The sequence below is a fragment of the Arachis ipaensis genome, chromosome B4 (assembly GCF_059453495.1).
Source record: "Arachis ipaensis isolate K30076 ecotype BB chromosome B4, ASM5945349v1, whole genome shotgun sequence".
In the NCBI taxonomy this organism is placed as follows: domain Eukaryota; kingdom Viridiplantae; phylum Streptophyta; class Magnoliopsida; order Fabales; family Fabaceae; genus Arachis; species Arachis ipaensis.
Window position 1 is genome coordinate 86,356,188 of NC_142439.1, and position 9,087 is coordinate 86,365,274.

Genomic DNA, 9,087 nt, shown 5'->3' on the forward strand with positions numbered 1-9,087 from the left:
AGTGACTTGTTTTACACTGTTGGATGATATTTATCTGTCAACGCCAATCTTTTATGATATCTGTGTTCCTTTTTTTTTGTATTGACATTGATTTATATTTATATTGTCCTTCATTATCTGCTGTCTCTTCCTCTTTGTTGTAATGTTTGCACTATTGATATGCCACGTACTTCTATTGTTTTCTCACTTGCATGTTGTAGCTACCACGTAATTGAGACCCTCATTATTTGGCATTAACCCAACCATATTTTATTTGTTTTCTTATCTTTATTTCTGGGTTACTGTTCTTCTTTTTCTCTTCTTTCAGGATGGCCACCAAAGAAGGAAAAGGAAAAGCTTCTAAATGGGGAGACAAATAAGTCCATTAGCACAATCTTTAGAGAAAAGCATTAGTTGGAAAAATCCGTCCACTCGCACATCTCAGCATGCACCGAAGACGGTGCAATCGTTAAGTGTGGGGAGGCCAATACCGATCTCCGTGGGTTAGTACCTTCCTTTCTCAACACCAATATTTAAATTTTCTTTGTTAAATTAGTTGTTGCATTTACATGTTTAATTGCATGTTTGTTTGATTTTATGCATTTAGTTACTACTTGATTTTATGCATTATCACAATTTTATGGTTTATCTTGTGCTTAATTGAGTGGATTTTATCAATCTTTCACACACTTGTTCATACAAAATGCATGTTTTACATTCTCCTTCCTGATTTTGTGCTATGATTGAAAACATTCTTCTTTGGACTTATATTTGTTAATATTAATCCTCTCTTATTACCATTCAATACCTTGATATATGTGTTAAGTGATTTCAGAGATTACAGGGCAGGAATGACTCAGAGGATGGAAAGGAAGCATGCAAAAGTGGAAGGAATACAAGAAGTTGAAGAAATTGCTAAGCTGTCCAGCCTAACCTCTTCGCACTCAAATGGTCATAACGTGAGCTACATAGGTCCAAATGAGATGGTTCTAGTTTCGTTGGAAAGCTAACGTCCGGGGCTTCGCAACGATATATAATTTGCCATATCTTCCTGATGTGTGGAAAACGATCCAACACGAGACTCACCGGTAAGTGTACCGGGTCGCATCAAGTAATAATAACTCACATGAGTGAGGTCAATCCCACAGGGATTGAAGGATTGAGCAATTTTAGTTTAGTGGTTGATTTAGTCAAGCGAATTAAGTATTGGTTGAGTGGTTTGTATTTGGCAGAAACTAAATTGCATGAATTGTAAAGGGAGAGGGAAGAATTGTAGTAAATTAAAGAGAATGGAAAATAAAAGTGCTGAATCTTAAAGTGCAAGTAAAATAAATTGCAGAAACTTAGATTGCAAGAAATGTAAATAACTAAATCTTAAAGTTCAAGAAATATAAATTGCTTGAATTATAAAAGGGATTGGGAGTTGGGATTGCAGAATTTAAACAAGCAGAAGTAAATTGCAACAAAACAGAAGAGTAGAAGGTGAATTGAAGTAAAGTAGATCTAAACAGAAAAGTAGAAATGCTTGAGAAATTAAAACAGAAAGTGATGCTTAATTTGCAGCAATTAAAAAGATGTTGAAGATCTCAGGAGTGGAAGAGACTAGAAAACAAGTCTAGATCTCAAATCCTTCCTTGATCCAAACAAGAGCAATTGCAAAAGAAGTAAAGAAAAGTAAATTGCAGAAAGTGTAGAAGAAGATGCAGTAAACAGAAATGGAAATTGAATTATGCAGAAAAGTAAACAAAAGGTCTCAAGGTGAGATTAAAACAGAAGTTCTTCAATTCTCCACCCAAGATCCAAAGCAAGAAAATAAAAGAGTGCTCGAGCAAGAACAAGGAAGAAGAGAGATCAATTCCCCTTCCAAATTCTCTTAGATCTAAATTCAAAAATAAAAGCTCCAAATGAAAATGGAAGTTCAAAGAAAATTTCAAAGTAAAGTCTAGAGGTCCTAATTACATCAAACTAGCTCCTATTTATACACTTTCTATTCTTGGATTTTAGAATTCGGATGGGCTTTTTGATTTGGTGAAGAAATGAATTAAGTTAGATTTTTAATTGAATTTTTAGCCCATGTGAAAATTGCTTCCAGGAGGATGCTCAGCTCAAGTGGGAAGCAGAGCATTGAAGCTTTGTGTGGTGATCCTTTGTAGCGTGCCTTGGCTGGGAGAAGCAACAGGGGAATGCTCTGCTCACAAGGGGAGCTGAGCATTGGGGCCTTGTGCGCATGTCTTACGCGCTCAACTCCCTGGCCGTGTCAAATGTTGCGCCTTGCCTTCCTTGGTCCGTGTCAAGCATGCTCATGAGTAGCGCTCTGCTCTCCAAGTGAGCTGAGCATTGGAGCTTCCAAGGAAGGTCCTTGGTTCGAACCTTGAGGAATGCACGCTGGTTTCTTTTCTTTGTGAGGGAAGTAGCGCTTCTCTCTCCTCTCTTCCTTGAGGTGCTTGGTTTGAACCTTGGAGGATGCTTTTGGCCAATTCTTGGCTTATTTTCCTTGTGAGTAGCGCTCCCCACTCTCCCCTTTGCTCATGGGTTCGAATCTTGGAGAAAGCATTTGGCAAACATTTCCTTTGATTTATTCCTTGTGAGGGCCCGATAATGCTCCCTTGGGGAGCTGAGCATTATTTTTCCTTTCCTTGTTTCTTGGCTTCAAATTGTGCTCAGCTCTCAAGGGGAGCAGAGCATTGAAGCTTGCCTCTTTGGTTTACTTGTTGCGCTCCCTTGGAGAGCACTGGGTTCTTGGAGAAAGCTTGCCCCTTCCATGTGCCACGCTTCCCACCTTTCTTTGCCACACTATTCTCTTCCTTGGGCCACGCTTTCTTATTTTCTTCTTTTCTTCACCTACAATTAATCAAAACAACCAATCAAAGTATCACCAAATTCACAAAGTTTATAAATCATTAAAAATCAATTAAATTTAGCTTAAACCTCATGATTTAGCATTAATTAAATAGTGGTTGTTTGATTTAAAGAAGTCATGCATTTCCATTCCAAATTACTTACTTAGAATGCAAGAAAGTGCATAAAACCAAATAAAAACAAAGAAAAAGACTAGTGAAACTAGGCTAGGATGACTTGTCATCACAACACCAAACTTAAAACTTGCTTGTCCTCAAGCAAGCACTGAACATAAGAGAAGATAAAATGAAATAGAAAAGTATGCATGTCCTTATTAGGCAGATAGTTGAATTTGGTTTTTGGGGTTTTATGCAGATCAAAAGTAGTTCATTTATTACTTGCTGTCAAAACAAATAATGTTTCCTTAAGGGTTCACCAAGGTTGCTGCTACAATGCCTTACTTTCTGCTTATTTCCCTTGTTAGCTTTTTCTTCTTTCTTTTGTATTAAAGAGCTTATTCCTTATTGAAGGCTTGGTGGTAAATGTTGCAGTGGCCTTTGGCTTAATTTCACTCAACATTTCTTCACCACAGACACATGGCTCACCTTTTTTCTTCCTAGGATCATTGATGCCTAGCATCTCTTTGGATAACTAAATGTTTTATAGCTAGGTTGCTCTTTATTGTGGACTTTCAGTTGGCAATCCCAAATCAGTTGATCTAAGTGGCCAAGTTTTAAAATACTCCTTAGAACTTACTTGTCCAAGCAGATCCTGGTACAAAAACACCACAGGCATGTGTCCTAGGGTCCAAGCTATTGGTGTCTAGCCTTATTATTTGTTTCTTTGCCAACTTTTGGATTTTCTTCTTCTTTTTCTTTCTGTTTTGATTTATTTTCAAGGGATTTTGCGTTAGTTGAAGGATCATAGCAGCAAACTAGCTTAAGCTTCAAGTAACATGTCATTTTGCAGCAATTATTCTATGAGCTAACAATTGAATCAAACACATACCACCACTAACTTCCATTCTAACTTTTGCATAATTGAACAATTACTTTTCTAAATCAAACATCTCTCTTTTATTCAACAGCAAGGGGAACAAAACAAAATATTCAAGTTGATGAATGATGACAATTATTATGCAGATAATTGATTTTTAAGCTAAGATTATGTAGATAGCTTTCTCTAGCATATACTTCCTCTTGCAACTAAATGATCATTCCAGCCAGACATAAAGGAATCTCTGAATTAAATCATTACATAACAATAAGGATCAAATATAAATACAACATGTTGGGTTGCAGCTCTTCATTCCTCCTTCTGTTTGCTCCTTGTTAGTCATAATGCAAATGTTACCTGATTTGTTGGCTATTTTCCTGCATATTCTTCAAATGTTGCTTGCTTTTCAACCCCTTTAGGTATCCAGTTGATTTGCAAAGCTTATGTGTGGGCTCTCGAACTTACTTTGGTGTGTGAACACCAAACTTAGTTCCTTGCCAATGTTTCTCATGCAGCAATTTGATTATCTGTGAAATCCTTTTTCCATGCTAAAGGTAATAACACTAAAAACTATGAAACAGCAAATAGTTAACTAGTTTATCTAGATGCGTGAAGCTAGCATTATGCAGAAAGTGAGAATATGTTTTATGATGGGATTTTGGTGGAACACCAAACTTAGAATCCTTCATTCTCCCTTAGATTGTTTTGGTGTGCAACACCAAACTTAGCTTCTTGCAATATAGATAAAGCTAATTGACCTTTTTATTAAAATATCTATGAAAAGAAAACTACCTCAGGTTGGGTTGCCTCCCAACAAGCACTCTTTTATTGTCATTAGCTTGACATTGAACTCCTCTTTTATGGTGGTTGATGACTGTAGTGCCTCAGCTTGTCCCCTCTGGTTGTGAGCTTCTTCTTTATTCCTTGATGCTCAATTTCAGCATGCTCTAGTGAGAGTACTTTGCTGACAATGTAGTAATCATCAGTCTATTGGCTTGCACCCAGTTGTTGATAGATCAACTGTACCTCATCACCCTTGGAAAGCCCTTCTGTTGGAATTTTTTTGTTCTTCCAACCCTTTTTGGTTTTATTCTTATTTTTCTTCTTTTCTTTTGTTGATCCTTCTTCTTTGACAATAGGCTTCCCCTTGAGATTTCTCTTCTTAGTTGCTAATATTCCAATGCCTTCTTGAACTTCTTCATTATTTTGCACAGTCTCTTTCTCTATTTGAACTGCTATATCATCTATCTCTTGCCTTGGAAGGCAGCTGTTGTTTGTCTTATTTATCCCTTCCTTCCATTGCAGATTTTCTTTGTCAGCTTTCGTATCATCCTTCCTTTCATCACTGAACTGTGTTCCTGGCAATACACTCAGGGTGACACTTTCATCATGCATTCTGAGGGTCAATTCTCCTTGTTTTACGTCTATAATGGCTCTAGCAGTGGCCAAGAACGGCCTTCCCAGTATAATGGAATCACCTTCATCCTTATCTGAATCTAAGATCACAAAATCTGCAGGGAAGATGAATCTGTCTACCTTGACTAGAAGGTTCTCAATCATACCCCTGGGACATATCATTGACTTGTCCACCAATTCTAGAGATATTTGTACTGGTTTTACCTCTTTTATGCACAGCTTTGTCACTAGAGAGGAAGGCATTAGATTGATACTAGCTCCTAAGTCACACATCGCCTTGTTGATGGCCATACTACCAATGGTGCAAGGTAGAAAGAAACTTCCAGGATCTTCAAGTTTAGAGGGAAGTCCTTTCTGGATTAGTGCTCTGCATTCTTCAGTAAGTAGTGTAGTTTCATTAACTTGCCAACTCCTCTTCTTGTTGATAAGTTCTTTCAAGAACTTTGCATACAGGGGCATCTGTTCCAATGCTTCTGCCAAGGGAATATTGATCTCCAACTTCTTGAAGACTTCAAGAAATTTTGGGAAGTGTTGGTCCTTAGTCTCCTTGTTGAACCTTTGAGGATATGGCAATGGAGGTGTGAAGTTCACTCCCTGCCTTTGTTCCTTGGTCGGCTCTCCTATTGCTTTCTTTTCTTTCCTTGATTTTTGTGGCTGGTCTTCCTTTTCTTTGAGCTCCTCTGAGGTCTGCTTGCTTCCTGTTACCTCTTTATCATTGGTTGCCTCTTCTTCAGCTTGTTTGTTGTCACTTTTTTTTGGCTTCTTAGTTGCTTCTTCATTTTTCACCAGGATCTTTCCACTCCTTAGCTGTATTGCCTTGCACTCCTCTTTTGGATTATGAATGGTGTCACTTGGCAATGAGCTTGATGGTCTCTCAGTGGTAATCTGCTTGGAGAGTTGCCCAATTTGCCTCTCCATATTCTTCATGGAGGCTTCCTGGTTCCTTGTTGTCATCTCTTAGTGCTTCATCATTTTTTCCATTAAGAGCTCCAAGTTGGTAATCCTCTGAGAGTCTTGTGAGATTGGTTGATTGTGGGGTATTGAGGGTTGAGGGTAAGTGTTTTGGTTGGAGGCTTGGTTATTGGATGGTTGATGGTTAGAATTGGGGTAAGTGTTTTGTGGTTTTCTGTATGTGTTTTGGTTGTTATTCTGCTGGTTGTTGCGGTTTGTGTTTTTCCAACTATTTTGACTTGAGTTCCTTTGCCATGGCTGCTGAGTTTGATTGTGGTTGTCTCCCTATCTGAGGTTTGGATGGTTCTTTCATGAGGGGTTGTAAGTATCACCATAGACTTCATTCGGCCCAGAATTTTGGTTGTGCATGTACTGGACTTGTTCTTGCTGTTGCTCCTCTTGGGTTTCTTCATTTTGCCCCCATGTGGTTGATGGTTGGCTTGTGTTGACTGCTGCAACTTGGAGATTGTGAATCATCTTAGCCATTTGCTCAAATTGTTGTTGAATCTGCTGTTGCATCATTTTGTTTTGAGCTAAGATTGAATCCACTCCTTCCAACTCCATCACTCCTTTTCTCTGTGATGGTTGGCGTTATCTTTGGTGAGCAAAGAAATACTGGTTGTTGGCCACCATATCAATGAGATTTTGGGCTTCCTCTGTGGTTTTCATGAGTTACAAAGAACCTCCAGCTGAGTGATCCAATGCTTCCTGGGACTTCAATGTCAATCCTTCATAAAAATTCAGGAGGGCACTTCCTGATTAGAGCCTTGTATCTCTCCCATGCCTCATAGACGGGTTCAGCCTCCATTTGTGTGAATGTTTGTACCTCAGTCTTTAACCTAATGATCCTTTGAGGTGGGTAAAATTTGGCAAGGAACTTGGTCACCAGATCATCCCAATTGTCTATGCTGTCCCTTGGAAAGGATTCCAGCCATTGAGTAGCTTTGTCTCTGAGAGAAAATAGAAATAATAGCAGCTTGTAGATGTCAGGATGCATGATGAGACACAGAAGTTGGTGAATTAAAAATTATTAAAATAGTTACGTTGCAAGTATAGTTCTTAACTCACCGAAAATCTGCTATCAATTTAGAAATATGTCACAGAGAGTTTAAATTAAAAATTACTGGGAGTTTAAGTCCCAGGTCGTCTCCCAACGAGTTGCAGAAAAGTGTGCTATTTTATTAATCAGATGTTCCAAGAAGTTGAGTTAAGTAAATTGAGAATTAAATTGAGGAAAATTAAATAGTATGAATAAAAGCCTTGACTGGAAGTTGATTAGTTGGAATCTCTATTATTGATAGGATGATTTCAAGATTAATTTATAATTAATGGTTGTTCTGTTTAGTTATCCTTTACTAGGTAAAGGAAAGTCAAACAAGTTGGAATGTTAGATCTGTTCACGAGTTGCAACCCACTTAGTTCAAAGGGATTGGTGTTAGTGATTAGATAACAATCCAACAGTTAACCCAATTACAATTTTTCTTTTAATCCTTCCAACTCAAGAGTTCCTTTCAATCAACTCCCCATCAAGTGAGGGAACTACTCAATCATTGTAAATAATAAATCCATAACACATGAAAAGGAATTAAAAGAAGACATGATTATTAGAATGGAAAATAAATTAAAATGGAAGAAATAATCATTGTATTAAATAATCATGAAAATATTCAGATGACAAAATTGAACAAAGCAAAGAACATGGAAGAATAAAACCAAGTTAAGAGAACGAACTAGAATGACGAAGTCTTGATGAGGAAATAACTCTTCTCAATGTTCCAATGCTAAGACCAAATTGAAAATTAAAATTCTAAATCCTAGAGAGAAAAAAAACCTAAGGGAGTAAAAGTAGATCTCAAAACTGTAAAGTGTCTAGAATGAATGCTGTCTTTTGTTTCTGCATATTCTCTGGCTCTAGTCTGCTGTTCTGGGCCAAAAACTAGGTCGAAATAAGGTCCAAAATCGCCCCCAACGAATTCTGCAGATTATGCATATTGCACATGTCACGCGATCGTGTCATCCATGCGGACGCGTGATTCGTGCTTTTCCTTACCACGCGTTCGCGTCGTCCATGCTATCGCATCGCTTGAGCTTTTCCAATCTGCGCGGCCGCGTGAGCCATGCGGCCGCGTCACTGCGATTTGCTCTCCTTCGCGCGGTCGCGTGAGTCATGCAACCGCGTCACTTCTCGCTGGTTATCTCCTCAAATTCTTGTGTTCCTTCCATTTTTGCTAGCTTCCTTTCCAATCTCCAATTCATTCATGCCCTATAAAGTCTGAAACACTCAACACACAGATCACGGCATCGAATGGAATAAAGGAGAATTAAAAATACATAATTAAAGTCTCTAGGAAGCAGTTTTCAAACATGTTATAAATTCAGGAAGGGATTATAATTTCATGCTAATTTAATGAATAAGTGGTAAGGATCATGATAAAACCACACAATTAAACACAATATAAATCATAAAATAGTGGTTTATCAATGCACTCCATTGGTTTTGACAGTGTCACAAATCCTCAAGAAGGTAGACAAGTGCTGGTTAGGGTCTTCAAGTGGTCCTCCTCCATAAGAACAATTATTTTGAACCAAGGTGATGAGTTGTGGCTTCAGTTCAAAGTTATTTGCATTAACATTTGGGGTGAGAATGCTACTCCCACAATGTCTAGGATTTGCAAATGTATAGGAAGCCAAAACTCTTCTCTGAGGTGGATTGTTGTTGTTGGCTGCTCCATCTGGTGGATTTGGTGGATTTGTTGAATGTTCCTCCATGTCTTGGAACTCTTCTTCTGACTCCTCCTCTCCAACAATATTTTTCCCTCTTTTAGCTCTTCTTAACCTTCTAAGAGTTCTTTCGTCTTCTTCACGAAAGCTAGGTATAGTTCTTCTTGTCCCTGACATACAAACAAT